The 25,671-nt window shown below is 42.5% G+C and overlaps 1 long non-coding RNA gene across 1 annotated transcript in view; it reads right to left on the bottom strand.

Moving 5' to 3' along the window:
• Positions 1-14,532: 14,532 nt before the first annotated feature.
• Positions 14,533-25,671, bottom strand: part of Gm35574 — a 29,558-nt gene continuing 18,419 nt past the window's right edge. Inside the window, exon 6 of the long non-coding RNA XR_379535.2 lies at positions 14,533-14,632. This is a non-coding gene — a long non-coding RNA (predicted gene, 35574). The remainder of the gene's footprint in view (positions 14,633-25,671) is intronic.

The following is a 25,671-nucleotide window of genomic DNA, read 5'->3' as shown; positions in this document are numbered from 1 at the left end:
AACCTCAGCATTTGGGAGGTAGAAGAAAGAAGATGTGAAGTTCAAAGACATCATCTGCTAAGTAGTGAGAATAAGGCCATCCTGGACTACACTGAGACCCTATCGCAAAAACAAAATAACAACAACAACAATAACAATAATTGTTAAAAACAAATGTAGTTAAATAAACTAGATTCCTTTGAAACTACTGCAATGATTTAATCCAGACAATTGAATTTATTTATAAGAATGGGAGTGGGGGGAAGGGGTTTGTTGTTGGTTGGTTTTGTTTTGTTTTTCTCATTTGGTTGAGGGGGTAGGTCTATCTGGAACAGATAAGTAAGACAAATTCTAAATTTGATTTTGCTGTTACTTGTCAACCAACTGATCACAAAGATTTTCATCCACTGCACACACAGGCCCATGTCGAGAAATGTGTAGAGAAGGCTGAGGTAGTGTTTCTTCCTTCTATGAATCTAGAATCTACTCAGATGTCATCTGATCAGAATTTACCAACTAGTCACACAGCCCTGGGTTCAAATCCCAGTTGTAGAATTTGGTCACAAGATGGGACTTTGGTAAGTCATGAACACTTCCGAGCTCCGTCTGCCTCATCCTCCTCTGTCAAATGAAGATGCTAGCAGCCCCTACCTGGGGTATCCATGGGAACAGGGCAGATAGTAGGCATAGTTTTCAGGCCACATGAACAAACACTTCCCACTTTTTTTGTTATATAATTTTTATTAGATATTTTCTTCATTTACATTTCAAATGCTATCCCGAAAGTCCCCAACCCTGCTCCCTAACCCACCCACTCCTGCTTCTTGGCCCTGGCATTCCCCTGTACTGGGGCCTCTGCTCCCATTGATGGCCACCTAGGCCATCCTCTGTTACATATGCAACTAGAGACAGCACTTCCCACTTGCCTTAGTCCTTAGCCTAAGGAAGACCTGTAGTACCCCACCCATATATGTGCACCATATACATCACACTAACAATACATATTTTTAAAACTAATCTTCAGCCGGGCGGTGGTGGTGGCGCACACCTTTAATCCCAGCACTTGGGAGGCAGAGGCAGGTGGATTTCTGAGTTCGAGGCCAGCCTGGTCTACAGAGTGAGTTCCAGGACAGCCAGGGCTATACAGAGAAACCCTGTCTCGAAAAAAACAAAAACAAAAAACCAAAAACAAAACAAAAACAAACTACCAAACTAATCTTCATTTTTCACATTTATCAATTGCTTGATTTTATGTATGCATACATGGCATGGCATGTAAAAAATCTCTTCGGCTGCGGAAAGAGTTCACTGGGTAAGTGTCTGCCCTGCAAGCTTGATAACCTGAATTCAGTTTCCCCAAATCTATTCAAAAGTCATAAAAGCCAGACACAATGACATAAGCGTCTGTAATTCCTGAAGGCCTCCCTCCCTCCCGAAGGCAGAAGTTCAAGGGTGTCTTTTGCTACACAGGGAGTTTGAGGCCAGCCTGTCTGAAATGTTGAAAAGAGAAAGGAAAAAGTTTCTTGATGAAGCAGTAAGCCAACACAGCATTATTCATTTTACTAAACTGCTGACCCTTGAGAAAAGCACATTTGAAACGATGCTAGTCAGTATGGAGAGATGGAAAGTCTGAAAAGGCCGAATGCAGAAGAACAATGGACATTCCGAGGAGAAGATCTTATGCAATAGTTTTGAGTTTCAAACCAAATTGCCCTATTTTTCCCCTGGAACATGGTTTTCTCCTTGGACAAACTCAAATTGATGAAAGTGGGTTGTGCTTCAGAGCTGAGAATTTGGCTGACAAACTCTCCTAAACACAGTGAGCTGGTCCCCTAAAGGACATCACTATGTCTTTGTCGCCTCTGATAAAACTCAAGCTTCAAATTGGAGACTGGACTTTTGAAAACTCACATTTGCCATGGGCCACTGGGCATCTTCCAATTCTTAGTGACCTTTGTCAGGAGATCAGTGGGCATAGCAACAGCAATAATATTTGATGTTGTATAATGAAATATGTTGGAGCTGGTGAGATGGCTCATCAGGTAAAAGCACTTGCTGCCAAGCCTGGTGACATGAGTTTGATCCCTGAGACCCACACAGTGGAAGGAGAGACCTAACTCCTGCAAGCAGGTCTTCCAACCTCCACATGGCACATACATTGTACACACATGTAATAAATAAATAAAGGTAGAAATAGATAAATAAACATGTAGGTTAACATTTGGGAGAGCTACATAATTCACTGAACTGACATGTTCCAAATGGCAAAGACCTAGCAGCAGCATACACAAGAAGAAAACGATGTATGTAAAGTACAACACAGTAAGAGTGTGGTGGCATACACCTGAAATTGAGGCAAGAAGGTCACATGACCAGAGAAATTTGGGTTGACCTGGAACTCACAGAGATCTACCTGACTCTGCCTCCCGAGTGCTGGGATTAAAGTCATGAGCCACCAGGTTTGTCTCCTCAACATTTGAAGAATATGAAGGGATCTCTTTAACCAGGAACAATGGAAAGAGTTGCCCCCTGTTTCTGACAAGCCTACTTTCCCTGTCTCCTCTCTCTTTCCGTTCTCTGGGAGAGTTAACTGAGCACTTCTCAGCCCTTACAACAGGGAACTGCTTGCTTTAGAGGTTGGTTTTGGTTTCATCGTTCCTAGCACAGAGACACAGAGAGGGATCTCAAGGCTTTTGAAGCATGGCATTCATTTTCTGTGTATAAAGAGAAAATATGCTAGCACTCCATGGTTAAAGGGAAGGCTTTTATTGTAGACAAGAGAGAAAGACAGAGACAGAGACAGAGACAGAGACAGAGACAGAGGGGAGGGAGGGAAGAAGGGAGGGAGGGAGGGAAGGAGGGAGGGAGGGAGGGAGGGAGGGAGGGAGGGAGAGGTGCTCACAGTGGAGGTGTCTGGAAGAGTGCAGAGCATAGAGAGAAAGAAATAAGTAGACAGAACATGGCCAGCCAACCAGACATAGCCAGGGCTCTGTGAGAGAGGGGAGAATCGCAGGGGAGAGAGAATATGGAGAACATGGTGAGAGAAGCAGGACTATAGCAGGAGTGAGTAGCTGTGGGGGAGAGAGCTGTGAGCTGGAGGGAGTATAGGGGCTGAGAAAGGATGAGAAGGGCTAGGATGCTAGCATGGATTTTGAAATGTGTATTCCAGCATGCACTTCGATATGCTGATAGGCATCACAGATATCCATAGGGCCCTTATGCCAGAGGGAAGGGAAATGGCTCCTTTTGGTAGAGGGGAACCAGTTTCACAAGTTTCTGAAGGATGCTGGCTTTTATCTAATCTCGAGAAATCCTCTCATAGTCCAGGTTAAACTCATTTCTGAATACTTGGACTACCTTTTGGGGTTTGGGAAACTGCTGTTTCCTTTGGACCTAACATTTTGTAAAGGGTTTTTTCTTTTTCTTTTTCTTTTTTTCTCTCTCTTTCTTTCTTTCTTTTCTTTTCTTTCTTTCTTTTTTTTTTTTTTTTTTTTTTTTTTGACAGGGTTTCTCTGTGTATCCCTGGCTGTCCTGGAACTCACTCTGTAGACCAGGCTGTCCTCAAACTCAGAAATCCACCTGCCTATGTCTCCCAAGTGCTGGGATTAAAGGCATACAACATCACCGCCCAGCTCTGCAAATATCTAAACAGATTTTTTATGTTGATATCATCTCTGTTGTCAAGGAATTTATGAACTAGTGGGACGAGCCAAATAATTTTCCAAACATGGTAATTTAGAATTTATTTCTTTTGTAAGTTGTATTTATTTATTTTGCATGTATGTGTGTGTGTGTGTGTGCATGTATGTATGTATGTATGTATGTATGTATGTATAAAAGTACCTTTAAGAACTTCCAGTCATAAGAATGGAGACAGATGCCAGGCAGTGGTGGCGCACACCTTTAATCCCAGCACTTGGGAGGCAGAGGAAGGCGGATTTCTGAGTTCAAGGCCAGCCTGGTCTACAGAGTTAGTTCCAGGACAGCCAGGGCTATACAGAGAAACCCTGTCTCGAAAAACCAAAAACCAAAAAGCAAAGAAAACAAAAAAAAGTACCTTTACCTGCTGAACATCTCATCAGTGCCTAAAATGTATTTTTAACCTGTCTTATTCAAGGGGAACACACATACACACACACACAGAGAAATAGATTCATAGATAGATACATAGATAGATAGATACGTACATACACATACATACATACATACATTAACTGAGAAAAAGCTTTACACTGTGGCTCAGTCATTCCTGACACTATGCAGCCTCCACTGGCCTTGATCATACAATCTTCTACCCAGACTGGGAAGTATAGGGATAGGTGATATAGCTTAGGGAAACAAAATTTGATGCAGAGTTCTGGAATTATAGGTATAGGCCACCTTACCCAGAAACTTTTCCCCTCCTTTTCTGATTTTTTTTTTTTTTGAGATAAACAGATAAAAAACAGCTTCCTAGGCTGGTTTTTTTTAACCATTCTCCTGCCTCTACTTCTCTAGTACTAGGATTAGAAACATGAGCCACCAAGCCAGGCTTAGATCTGTGATCTTGCATGCAGCTACAGGTGGGTGGTCTTGTTTCCTGCCATAGCTTCTAGGTAACAGGAGAAAGACAGGTAGCCACAGCCACTCAGGAAGACTGAAAGGCACACAAGAGCCTTGAGGACATGGCTTGCCCCTGATGCTTTTTTTTTTTTTTTTTTTTAGGGTAGAGTCTCATTTATCCCAGGATACTCAAACTTGCTTTATAGTGGAGGATGGTCTTCAACTGCTGGCCCTCCTGCTTCCACTTTCTGAGTGCTGGGATTTCAGGCATGCAATATTATGCCAGGTGTATGAGGTGTCGGGGATCACACCTAGGTTTCCCATGCTGGCTACTTGGGATCACAGTTTGGACCCTTGTCCTATCTATGGGTTCGTGATAGCACCCTGGTCAAGGTCAGACTGTGAGGCTATGGGCAAAGCCACCTGTGGTTTAGTTCCTTATAAATGTTTCTCAAACTTTGCTTTTTGTTTTCTTTCCCTTTGCCTAAATATGATTCTAAATAGAAAGAAAGGCCATGCCTCAATGAGTAAGATATTAGTTGTTAAAATCATCCACTCCCAGGAAATAGAAGAGGAACACCAACCATACAACCTAACCAGCAATCTTCCTGTAGATTGGAGACCCCAGGATATAGGGTGACTTTTCAGGTGTATCAAAGAAATGGACAGCTGCAGCACTGACGAGTCTGGTCTTCATGGTTTGAAAATGCTTCTTCAGGTTTTCCCCCATAAGCCCTCTGCTTGTGACTCTTGAGGTGGCAGCCTGGCCTTTTTCCAGTCAGCTAATATGTTTTAATGAAGTTTTGTCTCTACCATCACCTTGTCTCTTGACTAATTAATTGGCTTTATTACATGTACATTGAGTAAGTCTTCACTTGATAATGAGAGGCAGTGGAACCTTTGAGAAGTGGGTCATAAAGAAAGTTAGGTCACCCAAGGTGTACCCTTGAAGTGGATATTGGGACTTCTGTCCTTTCCTGTCTCTCTTTGCTCCCTGGCCACCACATGTTGAGCAGGTTTCCTTCACCATCACACTGACTCTCCCAAGACCCCAAAGCAACAGGAGTCAACAGGCTCTAACTTGAAACCTCTGAGATCATGGACCTATATAAACCTTGCTCCCTTATAGGTGGTTTAGCTCAGGAATTTAGTCACACTGTTGGAAAGCTGGGTAGCATACTAGGAGAGAAAGATAATGAAGGACATATCCAGACAAACAGGCTATGACAGCAATGCAAAACCCCTGGAGCTGGGCATGGTGACACACGCCGTTAATCCCTACTCTAGGGTGAGGTCAGCCAAGGCTACAGTGAGACCCTGTCCAGAAACAAAACACAGGAACAAATCCTCTCCTAAGGACACATCTCACTCTGAAGGAAGGAGCATAGAAGAAGCAACTTTTAGGGTAGATTTTTACTTTGAGGTACAATGGAGTCAGTTGGAAGAACAGGCCAAAAAAAGTGTGAAGAAGGCATGTTGTGTGACAAAATTTCCTGGAGAGGTGCAACACATGCCTACCCACCCCTAGGGATCCCACAACAAAACCCAACTTGGTGAACCCTGAGTTCTATTGGGGTTATTTATGGAAGCAAAAATGACCCAAAGACATCTGCATTACCAAAGCCACCCCAGCGTGGGTAAAAGTTCACAATCTGGGAACAAATAAATGGCATTGAAATGGAAGGTTTAATAGACATAGGAGCAGCTTTAACAATAATTTCACCAAAATCTTGGCATCTAGATTGGCCTCTTCAGGAGGTAAATATTCAGCTGCTAGTGATTGGAACTTTATATCAGGTGAAACAAAGTACAAGATGGGTTGAGTGTATAGGCCCAAAAAGACAAGTAGGAAAATTAAAGCCATATATGGCTAATATAACCATGAATTTATGGGGACATGATTTGTTATAACAGAAAACATAGATTAGCATTCCTTCGATCTCAGAAACAAATCATAAAATAAAGAATGCCTCTTAGAAAAATATTAAAAGGTATTATCAATAACAGTCACAGACTGTCCAGGTTGTCCATAATCAGGACACATGTGTTGGTTTTTCAAAAGTACCAAGTATCCTACCTTTGAAATAGCTGTTAAGCCTGCATGGGTGGATCAATGGTCTATGACAAAAGAAAAATTATAGGTATTAGAACAACTGGTTGGAATTCCCCTAATGTGGTGGTTTGTATATGTTTGACCCAGGGAGTGGCACTATTAAAATGTATGGCCCTGTTGGAATGGATGTGGCCTTGTTGGAATAGGTTTATCATTGTGGGTGTGTGCTTTAAGACCCTCATCCTAGCTGCCTGGAAGTCAGTCTTCTGCTAGCAGCCTTCAGATGAAGATGTAGAACTCTCAGCTCTTCCTGCACCATGCCTGCCTGGACAACAGCACGCTCCCCACTTGATGATAATGGTCTGAGCCTCTGAACATATAACTCAGTCCCAATTAAATGTTGTCCTTTATAAGACTTGCCTTGGTCATGGTGTCTGTCCACAGCAGTAAAACCCTAAGACACCTGTTTTTGCTATTAAAAAAAGAAAGAAAGAAAGAAAGAAAGAAAGAAAGAAAGAAAGAAAGAAAAAAAATGGAGGATGCTAACAGACTTAAGAGCCATAAATAAAATGATTCAGCCAATGGGCTCTTTACAGCCTGGAATCCCATTGCCTTCTTTATTACCTTAGTCAGCGTCTATGATAGTAATTGATTTAAAAGATTGCTTTTCCACAACCCCTTTGAATAAGCATGATATGGAAAGATTTGCTTTCTTAGTACCTACTTATAAAGTGCTTCATAAAAGCTTGGTTGTCCAATAAAGAGCTATCATTGGAAAGTCTTACCAAAAGACCTTCCTTGAACCAGTATTTTGTACAACAGCTATTAGAAATAATTCATAAATAGTTTCCTCAGCCTAAAATTTGCAATCATGTGGGTGATATCTTACTGGCTGACTCAGATGTAGATATCTTAGAAAAAACGTCTAAGTAAAGAGAATTTTGCCTTGATGAGAGTTACAAATTGCTCCTGAAAAAAATACAAAGAGAAGATTCTCTTTGTATTATCTAGGTTATGAGATGGGTTAACAGAAAATTTGACCACAGAAAGTACAAATCAGAGAGGTCAGTTACAAACTCTTAAATGATTTTCAAAAATTGCTGGAAGATGTTAACTGGCTATGTCCCATAATTGGATTAATTACTCAAGATCTAAGTAATTTATTTCTAACCTTACAAGGTGATAAGGACCTAAGAGGTCCAAGAAAATTATCAACTGAGGCCGAAAGAGAATTGACTCTGGTAGAAGAGGAATTACAGGATGCACATCTGGCTCATTTGGATCCAAAGCTGGATTGTATTTTGGTTATTTTGCCCTCTACTCATTCTCTCTCAGGAATTCTTGTGCAGAGAGAAGATAAAACTTAAGAGTGGATATTTTTAGCACACACCAAAGTAGAAAATGAAAGATCTATGCAGAAACAGTTTCTGAATTGATTCTGAAAGGAAAAATGAGACTCCATCAATTAGCAAGGATAGACTCAGCAGAGATTGTGGTACCCTTTACTAATGCTGAAATTGCTTCATTATGAGCAAAAAATGAACATTGGTGTCTCTTCTTCTATACAAGTGAGAATAGAATTAGTTATTTTTATAAACTGAAGTCTCTTGCTTTGAGGATATTTGTTGTTAATCTGTCCCCCCAAAAATACTTTCAAGCTCTTTGCCAGAGATAGATTACACTGTTGGGGTCCAGGAGTTCCCCAAAACAAATGAACACTAATCTCAGTCAGACGGAGATGGTTTATTGAACACACACTCTAAGACTGATCTATCAGGGCTGTAGTTCAGAATTTGGAGGCTGAGAATGCAACCTGAACATTTTTCTATGTCAGCTTATAAAAGCTAAAACCACAACAACCAAAATGAGCTCATTCTCAAATACTGTGAGTGCTGCTGGAGGTCAGCCCTGACGCAAGCCATTTTAGACACAACAATTCATATTAACCTTTAATTTGATGGGTCCTATAAGTTTATAGTTGTGGAATTTCTTAAGATTAACAAACCTCATAACATATAGTATATAACAGTGTATGTGGTCAGCATGACCCTGCTCTGAGTCAAGTTACTTTTCTGTGTCAACAACTGGCAGGCATAGTACAGCAACAATATGAAATGGATGGTGGGCATGGAACAAAATGGCCACAGCTAGGCTAGGGGGACAGGTTTCAACAACACTGTTTTATTAAGTTTAAATTTTTAAATGCTAATGAGAAAGGAACAACAGCTGTGAAGAGACAATGGATAGTAGGAAAAAAAACCTGGTGAATTAAATAATCTTGTATATTTTCAAGATGTATTAAACTCAGAATGGAAACCAGACTATGTGTTTCATTGGGGAAGAGGCTTTATCTTTGTTTCCACAGAAGAAAAAAAGCTGTGGATAACATCAAAATCAGTAGACTAGATGTGAACAGAAAAGACCTCCTGAATAAGGGGAGACCATAGTTCATCAGATAGCTAGGTCATTCAGTCCAAACTAACATAAAGACTAACAAATTCCTTTCATTTGATCAGGCATGAAAAAATAAAAATAAGAAATAGAAGATTTTAAATGTTTTAAGTAAATTCAAAGGATTACCACAGTTCAAAGAGTTGAAGTGATTTAGGGCTAAGATAAAATATTTGATAAGGGCAGTGGTAGCCCATGCCTTTCATCCCAGAAGAGAGAGGTGTATTTCTATCAGTTGGTTTCTAAATTCTAGAGTTATAGTGAACAAGGTAGCAGTTGTTCACACCTTTAATCCCAGCATTTGGAAGGCACACACCTTTTATCACAGTACTTGAAAGTCAGAGGCAGGCATATAAGAATTTCAATAATTTAATTTTAAAAGCTTCTTGCAAAAGGCAGGCTGAAGTTCAAAGTGAATGTCCTTTGTGATCTAAGAATAAATACACTTAAACCTTGAATGTATATATATTTTCAAAATTATTACTTTTTATTTCGATTAAAAGTAGTAATTTTTAATTGCTAAAAATTTTTTTGCCTTAAGGAAGATATAACCTGCCAAAAAAGGGACCCTCTTCCCAGAGTTATAGTTAAGGCAGGGATTTGTTTTTTATCTTTTTAGGGGAATTAGAGGCAAACCACTAAGTAATCTGGAGACTACTGGAAAAGTCATCATTTGAAGAAAAGGGATAGATCATCGAGAGAAAATGCCCCAAGAGGAAGAGTAAACTGGCCAAATGGTGTCAGTGCCCTCTGCAGACATAAGTGGCAAATGGTCTTTATGTGGTCCCAATTCAATTAAAAATTAAAGCTGGCATTGGTGTTGAAGCATGACCCTCTCTTTCTCTAAACTTAAGCATACTTGTTAAAGGTAAATCGAAAATCTCTGTCTCATCTCAGAAGAGCCACCTGGTATGTGACAGAGGAAAATAAGAAATAAGGGACTGGGGCTGGAGAGATGGCTCAACGGTTAAGAGGACTGACTGCTCTTCCGGAGGTCCTGTGTTCAAATCCCAGAAACCACATGGTGGCTCACAACCACCCGTAATGAGATCTGAAGCCCTCTTCTGGGGTGTCTGAAGACAGCTACAGTGTACTTACATATAATAAATAAATAAATCTTTAAAAAAGAAAGAAAGAGAGAGAGAGAGAGAGAGAGAGAGAGAGAGAAAGAAAGAAAGAAAGAAAGAAAGAAAGAAAGAAAGAAAGAAAGAGAGAAAGAAAGAAAGAAAGAACTGACTACTCTATTGCCACTAATCTCATAATCTTTTGGCTTTCAGTTGATTCTAAAACTTTCCTTAAGGTATAAAGATTATCTCAAAATCTATAAGATTATTATGCTTTATATAAATTTTCTGTCATCACTCAGAGTACTAACTAACTCTAGAAGTAGTCTCCATGGAGCTTCCTGTGCATGTATTCAGGTCTGCATCTGAAGCAAGTAACTAGGAACCAAGTTTGTGTGCCTCGGATGTAGTCTTTAAACCTTTCTGAGATCTGCTGAGAATGCCATTTAAAATGTTTAGGTTTTCTGCAGTCAACTAGGACCATTCACAACAGTAACCTTTTAGGTCTCCAAGAAGATGATGGGGCCCCACAACGACAAATCCTCCTGAAGTGTGGGAGCTAACCACTGGGAGTAACTGCCCCATGCTTCTTCGACCATCAGGTTCTGTGCAAACAGACAACATCCGTGTGTTGACTGCTATGCTCTACCTAGTCAGGATTGCTGCTAAGCTGACAAATACCACCCAAAGATCAGCTTAGAACTACAAACTGCTCAGGACATTCAAATTGCTGAGTTCATATGAGACTGACACCAAAATTGTACAGAACTTTAACCTCAAAAATACTTAAGCCTAAAACTGCCAAATACAATCATGCTAGACATCGTGGAAAGCTTGGTAGAAATAGCTTCATTATTATAATTAGTTTTTACTGTGTTAAAGTTAGTCTTTCCTTTTTATTTAGACAAAAAAAGGGGGGCTATAGGAATAATATAGAAATAATAGGAAAAAAGGGTAGATTGTTGAATTTACTCTTATAGCTCTTTGTATATTGATACAAAATTCAGGTTTTATTTAGTTATATTGGTGTAGATCTTTGTATATTGATGCAAAATTAAGGTTATATTTTGGTTATGTATCAACTCCTTTTAAGATATTGTACCTATGTAATTCTTAAAAAAGTAATGTGAAGTTGTAGTCCTTTCGAAAGCTACTATTACAAGTTGTTTAAGACCAACTAAGAACTACAAGTTAATATTTAATCAAACTTGTGGCTTTTTTAGTTACTAGTTTAATTAATCACAGGTGCTTTCTAAGTTAATCATATAAATAGCTAAAGACAATCATTTGCCTATTCAAATATACTGAGATAGATAGGTAATCTTCAAAAGGCTCAGAGATCTATAGACTATGGCAATTAAAGACATTTTATTCATTTAAGACTTTTTGACAATGAAACATGTCAGTTCCTAGCTGCACCCCCATTCTACCTCAATGAAGGTGATGAGTATTACAAACCTCCTTATGGAGTTTGCTTCAAATGTTGCAAGCTGCCACTGGGCAAGAAACTGCCCTTGCCTCAACATCTGACAGTATGCTGTCTAAGACATGGACAAACAGGACACAACAAAAGTCAACCGCCAAACTCTGCCAGGACAATGTAGAGAAGTCCTTCATAATTCCTGTTTCACAGAAAAATCTGTCAGATATTCTGGGTTAGTAGGCCAAAGAGATGGATGTTCCACCATCACAGAGGAATCTTGGGTGACTGTCCAGGCAGCCAGCAATCTTTGTCATTTCTCAAGGTTTCGAAGCTGCCTATTCTGCACTTCCTGTTTATTCAGGTAATATCTGTCTTCCTCAGGCCACTGATTGGAATGAAGACTAGCTAGTTATAGTCTTGCAGTTAACTTTAAGTTGTTTAGGATTTAGGAAAATGTTTGAAAGTCTTAAAAGAATTTTTAGGCTGACAAATGCAAGTTATGACAGAAAGTGAGTTAAGTACAGAACTTTGGATTCACCAAGATGGGATAGTAGAGTACTTTCTCCAAGGCTGCCAAATACAAACAGACTGGACATTGTGAATGTAATCCTTACCCGGTCGTATATAGTTTGTGGATGTTAGAGGAAGAGTCTTTTGAATGCAGTGATTATTCAGGGAGATACAACTAACACTAAAGGCCATTTGTAAAACCATATGTAGACTTATTACTGGAGAGGCTTCTTAAAACATATACATAAGGAAAGAAATTGAAATGTTGTCACTTAGTAGGAGAGCGAATGCTCCAACTAGTAATCTTATGCTACCATGTAAAACCTTCAGTACCAGGCTGGAGAGATAGCTCAGCGGTTAAGAGGACTGACCGCTCTTTCAGAGGTCCTGAGTTCAATTCCGAGCAACCACATGGTGGCTCACAACCATATGTAATGGGATCTGATGCTCTCTTCTGGTATGTCTGAAGACAGTGACAGTGTACTCACATATATAAAATAAATAAATCTTAATAATAATAGTAAAACCCTTCAATGCTTGAAATGGTTACATAGACCAAAGGCAGCCTGTGGAACCCCACAGACATCACAGGCCATTGTCAAGCTCTTGGTTACTCTCCATAAGCAGACGGTAAGGCCCTATTGCTGAAGACAGTACTTACATATGAAGCTGAGCTGGTGCCTAACTCGAAATCTTACTCCTGCTGGCTAGTATTCATAGTATTGGAAGGTGTTCTGCAGACAGCCAAAGGAGAAAGGTAATACCCAACAGTCTTTCAAAGCTACAAACCCTGTGACCCACAGCAATGGCCTGCCTGTGAGATAGTCTGATACAATAGAGGCACAAATGATTTCTAATTGGCTTTAAGACTCACTCCATGAGATGGAGCCCATACCTGACTCTGCTGAAGTGGCTAAGAACCTGAGACTAGATAGATCATGGGCCTAAGGAAAAACCTACTACTATTACTCTGCTAAAAGAGCACAACACCAAAATGACTCCTAATGACATACTGCTACACCCATAAATTAGCGCCTCACTCGACATACATTAGACATGCTTCTTTTTGCAGTTGATGAGAACCTACACAGAGACCCACAACTGAACACCTGGCTGAGAGTGAGAGACTTTGGAGCACAGAGTTCTAAATGGGCTATCTTTATCAAAGCCCTCTCCTCAGGGCTCAGGGAGGAGCTACCTGGAAGAGAAGAAGGAAGGATTGTAAAAGCCAGAGGTGATGGATGACTCCAAGGAAATAGTGTCTTTCCAATACAACAGGACTGATGCACATGTGGACTCACAGGGACTATGGGAGCAGGCACAAGACCTGCATAGGTTCAAGCCAGACAGCGTCCCAGCACTGAGAGGGGAGGGTGGACACAGATTCCCATCCTATACCAAGAAACCATCTGCTATTGATACCCACTGGCAAAGGAAAAATCAGTTTTCTCTAATGGAGTCTCTCTGGATGCATTACCCACACTTCAGTTCAGGCCCCGCACCCAGGATTAGTTGGCCAACACAAGACCAACTCAATGTTGGTTTTGTAGATATTTTTTGTTTGTCTCATTTTGCTTTGTGTAGACCTTATTTTGTCTTCTTTGTTTGTTTTTTTTTTTTTTTTTTTTTTTGCTTGTTTATTTTGATTCCCATTTTTGTGTTTTTATGGGAGGTTTTTGTATTTTTTTTCTTTGTTTTGCTTTTATTTGAAAAAAATTTTAGGACAGAGAGAAAAAGAACATGAAGTTTCATGGGGAGGGAGGTGGAATCTGGGAGGAATCAGGTGAGGTAAACAACTTGATCAAAATACATTGTATGATTTTTTTTTCAGAGAGAGAGAAAGAGAGCGAGAGCGAGAGAGAGAGAGAGAGAGAGAGAGAGAGAGAGAGAGAGAGAGAGAGAATCAAGTTTGACCTTGTAATAAGGGACTATAGATTCTTTCCTGAAGGTCTACAGCCTGGAAGAGCCATCAGCAGGTTGGGACTGCTCACTAAGGCACACTGGCAAAGCTATGTGGCAGCAACTCAAGTCATTTAATTTCACTAACACCCACACAATATTATAGAGGAAAATTTTAAAGCAATAAAGAAAAGCCTAGATAATTACAATGCATGTTTCTACAGACTTGAAACGGCAACAACTTGCCTGTAAACACCTCCCTTGAAGAATCAGTTAATAAGCTATACAACACATAGCAAAAGAAACCATTAGCCCACAAAGTCTTTAAAGAGAGACCACTGCTTCTTGTGAACCCGTGACAAGTCCTGAAGATAGGGATGGGAGAAGTAACATTATTTTTAAATTTCTCTCACTTTGTGTGTTTATTTTCTTGATTCATTTGGAGTTCCGTAGATCAAACCCAGGGCTTCACAGATGCCAGGCAAGTGCTCTGCCACTGAGATACACGGTCCCAATCCAAAGTGACAAAGTAGGGCAAAGTTAAATGTCTGTGAGATAGAAAGGCCCTCAGCCTTGGCTGTCTTATCTGCACAATGAAAACATTGTTATGGCATTGTTTTCTGTTTCCATCTTGACCTTTGCCCTCTCTGCTTTCAGTAGAACATCTCTGCTCTCATTGGTTTATTGTTGGGTGTCCATGGAAGATGCCACCTGAGGAGGGAAAATGGCAGAGGTAAAAAAAAAGAGATTAAGAAAAAGAAAGCCTACTGAGTTTCCTACCAACCACCCCTCAGAACCCCAGAACTCTAGAAACCCATTTAACATAGGTCTGAGTTGTTTTCATTGTTTTTAAGAGAGATTAACATATAAGGGAGGGTGGCCTCAGATTCACTAGGTAGCCAAGCTGCTCTTGAGCTCCTGATCCTCCTGCCTTCCTCTCCCAAGCGCTAGGGTAACGGGTCAGCACACCAGGCATGTACAGGGCTTGTAAAAACACTCGAGGATGCAAACCACATTTCCTACTCATATAAAATCACCAGCATGAGATAAGCATGTTGTGTGGGAGGTGGGAGGAAGATGAGATTACACAGATAGAAGTCAATGCTAGCATAGTGGTGGATGGTCAGACATTTGGAGAGATGACTTTGGAAGCTGTTTGGAGAAAATGACATCACTTGGGAGGCAGAGGCAGGCGGATTTCTGAGTTCGAGGCCAGCCTGGTCTACAGAGTGAGTTCCAGGATAGCCAGAGCTATACAGAGAAACCCTGTCTTGAAAAACAAACAAACAAAAAAAAAAAAACCCAAAAAACCAAAAAAACAACCAACCAACCAAACAAACAAACAAACAAAAAACAGTAAGCATCGAGTGGAAAACAGGAGCTTCCTGCAGTGGAAGGAGGCCAAGGAAACACTGGGGCAGAAGGACTGGGGTGAGCATCCTTATGCAGGCCTTATGGAGAGCAGGGAGAACTGTGGTACTGCATATGCACATACAGAGGAGTGGCTACAGGAGGACAAGAAGGATGCCGAGGGAGAGACAAGCTGAATAGACCAGAAGAGCGCCCTCCAAACCCCCAGCTCCTCTGAACTCCTTGGGTTAATGTAAAAGTTTTCAAATATGTAACTAATTGGAACAATGGCATGTTTAATCATTGGCCAGCTTGCCTTCCTTTTATCATTTTGTAACTGAACAGGGTCAAGTGAAGGACAAATGTATTGATAAGACCCCAGGCAGGGCCTCACTGGAGCCTACAAATGCCAGTTAGGGCTCACTGGCTCTACCCAATTTGGAGGAGACTGGCCTAGGGCTCTTTTACTTGCTCAGGCCAAGCCAGGACTAGGACTCTCCTCTGGAGAACTCTTGCACGCGCTCAACTGGCCAGGAAGAACGACGCTGCAACAGGATCCTTCTGCACACGTTTATTGGGAGAGCATTGATTGCATAGGCGAAAGAAGAACCCCGAACAAGGAAAATGATGCTGCTTATATACCCCTCCATGTCAGCTCCTGATTAGCTGCTCACTCATCACCCCACTACTACGCTCCGGGATGGGCAGTGACTTGGCACGAATTTACTCTTGCACCTGCGCACATTACTTGTTTACCAGTTAGGCACAGCGGAGGCTCGTGAGGGCAATTGCTCACGGCTCTCCACAGAGAACTGCTTTAGGCTGCCCACCCAGGCACCCTCCAGCAATAGGACTTTCTGCTGACCTCTGAGATTGGCTCCTCTGAGAGGAAGTCATCCTGTCTTGAAAAGTCAGAGTCAGTTTCCCTAAGACAACGAAGGGACATAGTGGGTATGGAGTGGTGGATTCCTGGGCAAGCAGTGGCTCACACTGTCCCAGACTGAAGGTAGCCAAGACATACTAGACCTCAAAATGAGTGTCGGAGAAGTATATAAGATTATCATGTCCTATTGGGATTGGAGGACCTGATTATCTCAGCAAAGACCAAAAGAATCCATATGCTCAGAACTTCAGATTTAATTTTGAAAATTAGACTTGTTTATTTATCATGCATATATGTACACATGTATATACGGTGGCCACGCGCTTGCATGGCACGTGGAGGTTAAAGGTTGACTGTAGGAGCTAGTAACTTCTTCTGCTACACAGGTCCCAGGAATCAAACTTAGGTTGTCAGGCTTGGCAGCAAGAGACTACCCACTGAGCCATCTTGTTGGCCTATAGAACTTTTAACCTAGATTTCCTATATGACCCCAGAAAGAAAAACACAGTATCAAGTCACTCTCCTGGAAAATGGATGCTGGACGTCAACCTAACTTGCCCTGGAGGGATAACGACTTGATATACTTTGTGTCTAAATGCTGCAGAACTAACGCTTGTTGCTATGATGACTTAAGAGTGGGTGTAAAACATGACCAGACCTGCATTTGGAAAAGACTGCTTTGGTTGTTGAATTGGGATGCGAGAGGAGAGGCTGACTTGGGGGAGGCCAATCCAGAAGCCATTATGGTAATCTAGGAGGTGGGGAAGGACAGTGGATACCCAGACATACAGTGGTCTGGGAGGCAGAATCAGCTGATCTCGGCAGACAATGAAAAACAACAGCTGGGTGTGCGGTACAGGCCAGCGGAATCTACTGAACAGATGGAGGCAGGAGGATTAACAGTTCAAGGCCAGCCTGGGCTGCAACTTTGTAGCTCTGCTGCCAGGCAAAGACAGAGAAACCCCAAGGGCCCACACAGTTCTTGGTGAACTACCCAGCCCAATCACAGATCCAGGCATCCCAACATGAGTCCCCATGTTAGGACCCACCATTGAAGTAGTACCCAAAGATCTGACTGCCTGGACTCATCCCTCCCTTTTATGAGGTGTGTTTCTGTCAGAGCTTTAGAGACAGACAATGGGAGATGACATTTTTCTCTTTCTTTCTTTCTTTCTTTATTTCTTTCTTTCTTCCTTCCTTTCTTTCTTTTTTTTTTAATTTCAAAATATAGGTAAGCCAGGCATAGTGGCATATGTCTTTGATCCCAGCACTCAAGAAGCAGAAGCAAGCAAGTCTCTGTGCGTTTGAGGACAGCCTGGTCTACAGAGAGAGTTCCAGGACTACACAGAGAAACCCTGTCTTGAAAAAGAAAAACAGACAAAGGCACAGGAGAGATGGCTCAGTGGTTAGGAGCCATTGTTGTTCTTGTAAAGGACCCGGGTTTGGTTCCCAGCTTTCATACAAGGTGGCTCAAAATGGGCTGAAACTCAGATGCCCTCTTCTGGCCTCTGTGGCCCCCGCACACACATGGCACACATTATCCAGGAACATACACACATACATTACAAATATTAACAAATTTTTTTTGAGGCAGGGTCTCTCTCTGTGTAGTCCTGGAACTTGTCATGTAGGTCAAGCTGCCCTTAAACTCACAGTGACCTGCCTGCCTCTGCCTTTGAGATTAAAAGAAAATGCCACCACAGCCAGCTATATATTTTTTAAAAGGAAAAGCAACAATAGTAAATCACAGGCTCTGAGGATAGCTTGGGAGAACACCTGGGTAGCACCCACTGGGATCTAATCTCCAGTGTCCACACTACTGCTATTGACATCAGTAAGTGTTCCGGGAGAGCATGAAAGTACGGCATGAACACAGGTTTGTATCGTCAAAGTCCACTAGAAGGATTTCACAGTCCACTGGGAGGCTGGTTTTTGTTTTGTTTTTGTTTTTAGCTGCTTCTCCCACCCTGCCACTGCCCAGGCCATCTCTCTTGCCAGTCGCATCTGGATTGCTGCCTGTGGTACCCAGCTTTGCATTTTTTGGGAAGGTAGCTGAGGTAGAGAGCCACTGCACTAACAGTTTACAGCGGGTAAACAGAGGGAGCAGGGATAGCAATAGGGAACAAACAGTTCTTTGTGGTTAGGGTGTGAAATCGGTGGAGAGGCTGGAGGAAGAGCAAGTTCAGGCAGAAGCAAACAGTTCAGTTTGGAAAATGCTGACTGTTGTGTAAGGGTCTGATGTCCTAAAGCTGATGGCTGAGAGTGGAGCCCAGAGGGACTGAGAAGTGGGCATGGGGAGAGAGGCAGCTGCTCTTTGAGAGAGGAAATCTTTGGGACAGATGTCATGGGGAATGAAATGATCAGTCTCTTCTTGTTGTGACAAGATGTTGTTATCCACAATCTTTATACTTGGGAACTCCACAATCAAGTTGGAAAAAAAAATTCTCATGATGACTTATGTAAGTAAGTTCATGGTTTTCTGTTGGGGGCACTCATAGCCGTCCCAGGCTTCGTTCAGACTGTGGTTGGAGGTTGGATGAGCCTGGATCTAAGCATTATAGCAAAGAATTGATGTTTCAAGAGCTAGCGATGGAGGGTTAGATGAGAAAGCTCTCTATCAGCTATAATACAAACCCTGGATTTATATTTGGATTTGACTAGCAAACACTCATTTTAGTTGGTGGCGTGCTATCACATACCAGTTTACAAAAGCAGATGGTGAAGTTTATAGGAATTTTGCCAGTAACAGTTTTTATTAAAATTAAATTATACAGGGCTGGCAAGATGGCTCAGCAAGGCAGACAACTTGAGCTCCGCCCTGAGAACCCTCAGGGTGGAAGGAGAAAATCAAATCTAACAGGTTGTCTTCTGATCTCCGCACACGTACTGTGACATGTATATGTGCATAAATAAAAACATAAGAAAAAATTAATGTGTGCAAATTTAAATACGCTAAACACATTATATTTCAAACAAAGGTAATCAATACTCCTTTGTCATCTTGTCCCACTTGAGTGCTGGGCATGCCCAGTAAATACCTCAGTCTACTTTCTTTTTTTCTGTGTTCTGGCTTTGCTGCCCAGACAATGTAGTAGACACCATCACTTCCAAGCTCCTGAGTTCCTATGTCCTGAACACAAACCACTCACTGTGAAACTAGTATTTCTCAGTGTGAGTTCAGAGTTTACAGGTTCAGCTTGCTCACATAACCACTCTGGATTTGGCAAAAGGTGTTTTTGTTTGTTTGTTTGTTTGTTTGTTTGTATACATACAGAGGAGTCCTGAGAAGCAGAGCAAAGAAAAGAAAACAGAAGGCTGCATACCTTATTTTCATTGGTGCTCAGACTTTACTCACTATTCTACCAAATATATATGTGGCTGGAAATGTAGCTTGGTTGATAGAGTGAATGTCTAGCATGCCCAAAGGCTTGGATTTGATCCTCATGGAAGCATAAATGGTGTGGTGGCTCACGCCTGTAATTTCTTGGAACATAAAAGCAGGAGGATTAGGAGTTCTAGGTTAACCCCAACTATGTAGGAAATTTGAAACCAGCTTAGGCTACATGAAACTCTGCCTCAAAATAATGGTGCTATTATGTGTGTTATATCGTATGTGTGTGTGGGTATGCATGCAGCTGTCTCTTGAGACCAGTCTTCTAAAGCATTATGGGAGACCTGGGTGCTCTGACTTAGCGTACAACAAAACTAGGCTATGTGTCATCTCTGCAGACAGATGAAAGGCTCTTGGGGGGGTGTCGGGCAAACAAAATACATTAGCCTAAGTGGTGATCTGTAGTTTGTAATGGCCCAGCTGCTTGTCGTGACAGGGTGGGATAGATCTAATCAAAGACTGTTTGCTGTGAATAACTGTGTCTCTCCTATCATTCTCCATGAATGTCTACAACTGATGCATCTCGGGCATCCTTAGGGCAGTTGGTTCAGGGTTTGGGTCACTTCTAAATTCATTAATTTCTCACTGGTCTGCCCAAGCTAAGAAGGAGAGGGAGCTCACGGCACGTCTTGCGGGAGAGCTAGGCTGACTTTGGGACTATTGACTATTTTCTATTAGGAGCTGCAAACAATTAAGGGCAGTGCTGTAGAGAATTCAGATTCCAGATGTTCTTGGCCATCCCATAGCTCTGACACCAAGCCTCATTGACTATCCTTGATGTGCTTCTAAATGGAAAATACTTTTTTAGTTCCTATCCTGTCTGAAACAGTGAAGCACTCCTCAGCACCCACTCATGCCAACAGTAAGACTTTATACAGCATACGCTATACCATGCTTACCACCTACCCAGGAAATGTTTTAAGGTTGATTTTACTCATTACATTTTATTTGTTTATGTGTAGGTATGCCTCTGTGTGTGAAGGTCAGAAGACAGACAACTTGTGGAAGTTGGTGATTTCCTTCCATCACGTGATCCCCAGGGATTGAATTCAAATGCCAGGTCTGGTGGCAAGCCCTCATTCCTACTAAGCTATCTTAGTGACCCAGGAAATACTTTCTAAGAACTTTCTTAGGTACAATGAAGGACTGTCAAAGGACTGTAAGACCTGTTCCAAGCTTAGGATTTAATCCCAGGGGGCTGGGGACTAGCTCTGTTTGATTTAAGCCATAGATATAGTACTAATTTTAGGAAAATAAATGTTTGCTCTGAGGCCATTAAGGCCATAAGTGAACCTTTGATGAATCAGAAAGCATATTTGAAGCTCCTTTCATTTAGAAGATATTCATACCTGGCGCAGTAATATACACGTGTAATCCTTATATGGGGGAGGCTCAGACAGAAGGACATCATATTTTCCACCAGCTTAAACTTATATCATATGACCCTGTCCCCTAAAACCTAAACAAACAAACCAGATAAACAAATACAAATATCTCTCCCTACGTACAATAGGGTTAAGTCTTGAAAAACCTATCATAAGTTGAAAACATCATTCAAAAATACATTGCTGGCAGGGGGTGAAGGAGGGGGAATTGAAAAGATGGCTCAGTAGTTAAGAGCCCTGGCTCCTCTTCCAAAGGACATGGGTTCAATTCCCTGTACCTACATGGCAGCTCACAACTGTCTGTGGCTCCAGTTCCAGGAGATCTGATACTCTCAGACAGACATATATGCAGGCAAAACATCAATGCACATAAAGTAAAATAAAATAACATATTTAAGGGCATGGAAAAGTGGTTCAGAGGTTAAAAGTGTTTGCTGCTCTTCCAGAGAACCCATTTTCAGTCTCGAGCATCCTCCAGATGGGTGGTAGCTTCAGGGGATCCAATGCCTTTCTTTGGCCTCTGTGGGCTCCTGCACGCAAGTGCACAATATCCATACACAGACATACAAAAATAAAAAATAATTCTTCATCTTAGTGTTTTCCTTACTGAGAAGAGACACCAAGACCAGGGCAGCTCTTATAAGGGACAACATTTAATTGGGGCTGGCTTACAGGTTTAGAGGTTCAGTCCATTATCTTCATGGCAGGAAGCATGGCAGTGTGCAGGCAGACACGGTGTTGGAGAAGGAGCCAAGAGTTCTACATCTTGATCCAAAGTCAGCCAGAAAAAGACTGACTTCCATGCAGCTAGGAGGAGGGTTTCAAAGCCCACCCCCACATTTATACACTTCCTCCCAACAAGGTCACACCTACTCCAGCAAGGCTATACCTCTTAATAGTGCCACTCCCTGAGCCGAGAATATTCAAACCACCACAATCTTAAAAGAGTTGCTTTTAATACATCCAACCTGCCAAGTATCATGCTTAGCCTTAGCCTACTAAAATATGCTCAGAACACGTTAGCCTCCAGCTGGGCAAATCATTTAACACAAGGCTTATTTTTAAATGAGCATGTCTTATTTCTTATTAATTACTGTTCTGAAAGTGAGAGATAATGAACAGGCTGGATGGGTACATTTTGAACCACTATAATTGTTTTTAAAAAAAAATTTAAATCAAACCTCAAAAACCTGTGGGGAGGTGGGTGGCTCTACTAGCAAAGCCTCGCCTTGCAAGTTGAAAACCTGAGTTTGAGCCCTGGAACCTATGTAAAAATGCCAGGAGTGGTGTCAGATCAGAGGTGAAAGTATCCCAGAGACTAGCTGGTCTGACAGTCAAACATTATGAGATTCCTTGTCTCAAAGGTGATAGCATTTTGGGGAATGACAACGGAGGTTTTCCGTTTAGCTAACACATTCATGCATACACATGTATATAACCAGTATGCACACAAGCACGCACACATATACATACAATTTCTTCGTTTCCTGAGCTAGCAGTCTGCAGTAATGTCTTGGGATGCTAGGCAATAGCAGTGAGCTGTAGCTCTTGAGTCAATCGTGCCATTACTAGGAGAAACACCCATGTGTGTGGCTAGACTCTTGGTGTTCAGCAGATTAGCATAGTAAATGTATGCTTGCTAGTTTAATTCATTAACCTCTCTTTAAACAATACTTTTATGAATTCTTTGAGAACTATATACAATGCATCTTAAGCATATTCACCCCCAACCTCCTCTAACCACTCTCTACCCTCCCATCCCTTCCCATCCAAGTCTGAGATTACTCCCCTTCCCCGCCCCTTCCTCTTCTTCTTCCTCCTCCCCCCTCTCCTCCTCCAGTTTTTGTTGCCTAGCCTGATTAGGGAGTGTGCCTTGGTGTGTATCAGACACAGGAGTCACATAATTAAAGAAAATTGACTCCTCCTCTTCCAGCAGCAATCAAATGCCAAGAGTTCCTGAGCTAGGGGTGGGCTTTCATAGCCACCTTCTCCCTCTATGCTAGGATGTTGTCTGGCTTGAGTTGAATAAGTCTTCAGCATGTTATCACAATCACTGTGGATTCATATGTGCAACTTCCTCCATCATGTCTGGAAAACACTATCTCCTTAATGTTATTGACTGCCCCCTTGCTCTTAGACTCTTTCCAGCTCCCCTTCCACAAAGATCTCTGTACCTGGGAGGGAGGGATGGGAGTGTCCCATTTAGTGCTGAGAACTCCACAGTCTCATTCTCTGCTTATTGATCAGCCGAGGGTTTCAGTGTTGATTGCCATCTGTGGCAAGGAGAAGCTTTTCTGATGAGAGTTGAGAGAGGCTCTGGTCTCTGGATTGAAACATGGTCTTACTCTACTGTACAGATCGGCCTTGAACTTGGGGTAGCTCACTTGACTCTGACCCCAAAGTTCTGAGATTACAGATGTGAGCTACAACACCTGGCTAATTGGGGAAGGGGAGGACGAGGGGGGCCCGGGGGGAGGAGGAAGTGGGCCTAGGAGATCTCAGTTCTAATATGAACTGTATGACTACCTAGAGAAGGAATTTGTCACCTAGACGCTTAGGTAGGGTGCGGTCCCAGAAGACCCTAAAGAGAAGGCAACATATTTCATTGAGTTTAGATTAGCTGGGTATGGCTGAACATGCCTTTGATCCCCTGTACTCTGGAGGCAGAGACAGTCACATCTCTATGAGTTCAAGGCCAGCCTGGTCTACATTGTGAGTTCCAGGCCAGCCAGGGTGACAGTGAGACCTGACTAGAGTAGGGTTGGAAAGGGAAGCAGAGAAGCAGAGAGGGAGGAAGGGGCCAAAGGAGGGAGGGAAAGAGACATTGTGTGTGTGTGTGTGTGTGTGTGTGTGTGTGTGTGAGAGAGAGAGAGAGAGAGAGAGAGAGAGAGAGAGAGAGAGAGAGAGAGAGAGAGAGGACAATATGAATTTGAAAGGGGAAAGTACACAGAGAGGTGGGACAAGATGTTCTAGTGAAAGGGAGCAGGCTGCTGCTGGGGCTGGGACAGCAGAGCTCAGCCTCCCAGAACTGACAGTCCTCAAAGGTTCAGCAGGGCCTGGGGCTGTGGTTAAAGTGCTACTGTTCATACACTTATTGATATCATTCCCAAGTGGGGACATTTTCTGTACAGCACAATTTACATCATCCCTAATACCTTCTCTTAGACTTCTCAGGGATTTCTGAGGTAGAGAGGTATTGTGCCTCTGGCTCACAAATGGGAGGTCAGAAGCATTGTCACATGGCTCTGTGAGGCTGGAGGACACCCTTAGAGTTAGAGCCCTGCTCATAAGAACAGAGCCCCGCCCCACCCCCGCCCCCAGATAAGCTGCCCCCAGGCCAGGGCACAGGGTACAGTTTCATACTTTGGGAACCAAAGGATGCCATTTTCTACTTGGAAGTTAGTAGGGCTGTCAAGGTCCAGAACTTCTGCAGTCCTGCAGAGACCTGGTTAGCAACTGTGTGATCTTAGCCAGGCAGTTTCACCAGCAGGACTCCAGGATCTCACCCCGTGGAGGACAGAACTGGAGGCTGGCATGTTGTATTACTCCTGCAGCTACTGACCCTACCTACGTGATTCCTCCTAGTCCAGCAATGCTGTTAACAGCAATTGTACATCAGGAGATCAGGCCATCTTCTCGAATGTGCCTGTACTCACTTAGCCTGGACCAGCCAGCAGCCACCCCTTCCTAGGGACTTTGTAATCTACCAGGAGGCAGAACCAGGCTCCTTGCTGATCTGGGGTTCCCTGAGGCCTTTCCCCCACCTTTTGCCTTCACTAAGATGCTCTGTGTCTTCCGTAAACACTATCTGTACCTGTAAATAACTTCCTTTCCTCTTCTAACCCCTTAATTTTCCTCCCAACTTCTTGGCTTTGCTTGCTTCTACCTTCTGCACTGTCGCAGACTTCCCATGATTATAGTTCTGAGCTAACTGGCTGTTTGAAGGAGAGGAATAGAGAGAAGCCGAAGGAGAGGGCAACCTACTAAAATCTCAAAATACAGAATCCCATTACACAAGTAAGCGGTGACCAAGGCTCTCAAAACTTAGAAATAGGAGAGGCACAGAGGGGGATGGACCTGAATCACGTGAAGAACTGTGGATGCAGACAGACTGGAGTGTGTATGGGAATCACAGGACAGAGTCTGCGGCAGCCCTGCGATGACCTGAGTTCAATCCTGGGTTCATACAAATAAACATGTATGTAAACAGTAAACATAGGATAAGGAAAATGACTGGAAAACCCAAAGGACATGAGGCCCAACGCTGGACACAGTTCTTAACCATGCATGTTTACAGAATATTTAAGAATGAATTACTCTTGGGTGCATGGCTTGCTTATGAATGGCAAGTTGTAGAAATAAAACTTAAATTCAAGTTTCTTGAACCTGAGTTCAGGGTGCCCCCTCATCCCCAGCTGGCTCTACCATTCCTGGAGTGAGAGGTTTTGTGCTACCCCTCATGTGGTCTCTGATCAGCACTTTTGTCTTTCTTGGCCTTCTCAGCTAGAAACAATCCACAAAGCTTGGATTCCGACCATGAGGAAGCAGCTTCCGAAGCCCATCAGAACAAGTGGTGTCTCTGAAGCCCTTCAGTGGCCCAGCAATACAGCGGACAAGCTGAAAAGTACTATGTCTCGATATTCGGTTGGCACTGTATTCTATAGTGCCATGCCCACGGGTTGATCCGAGACAGGATCTCACTCTATAGCCCTGGCTAGCTTGGAACTACCTATGTAGACCA

Source organism: Mus musculus, chromosome 9, assembly GCF_000001635.26.
Source record: "Mus musculus strain C57BL/6J chromosome 9, GRCm38.p6 C57BL/6J".
Classification (NCBI taxonomy): domain Eukaryota; kingdom Metazoa; phylum Chordata; class Mammalia; order Rodentia; family Muridae; genus Mus; species Mus musculus.
This window is presented reverse-complemented; position numbering and strand designations above follow the sequence as displayed.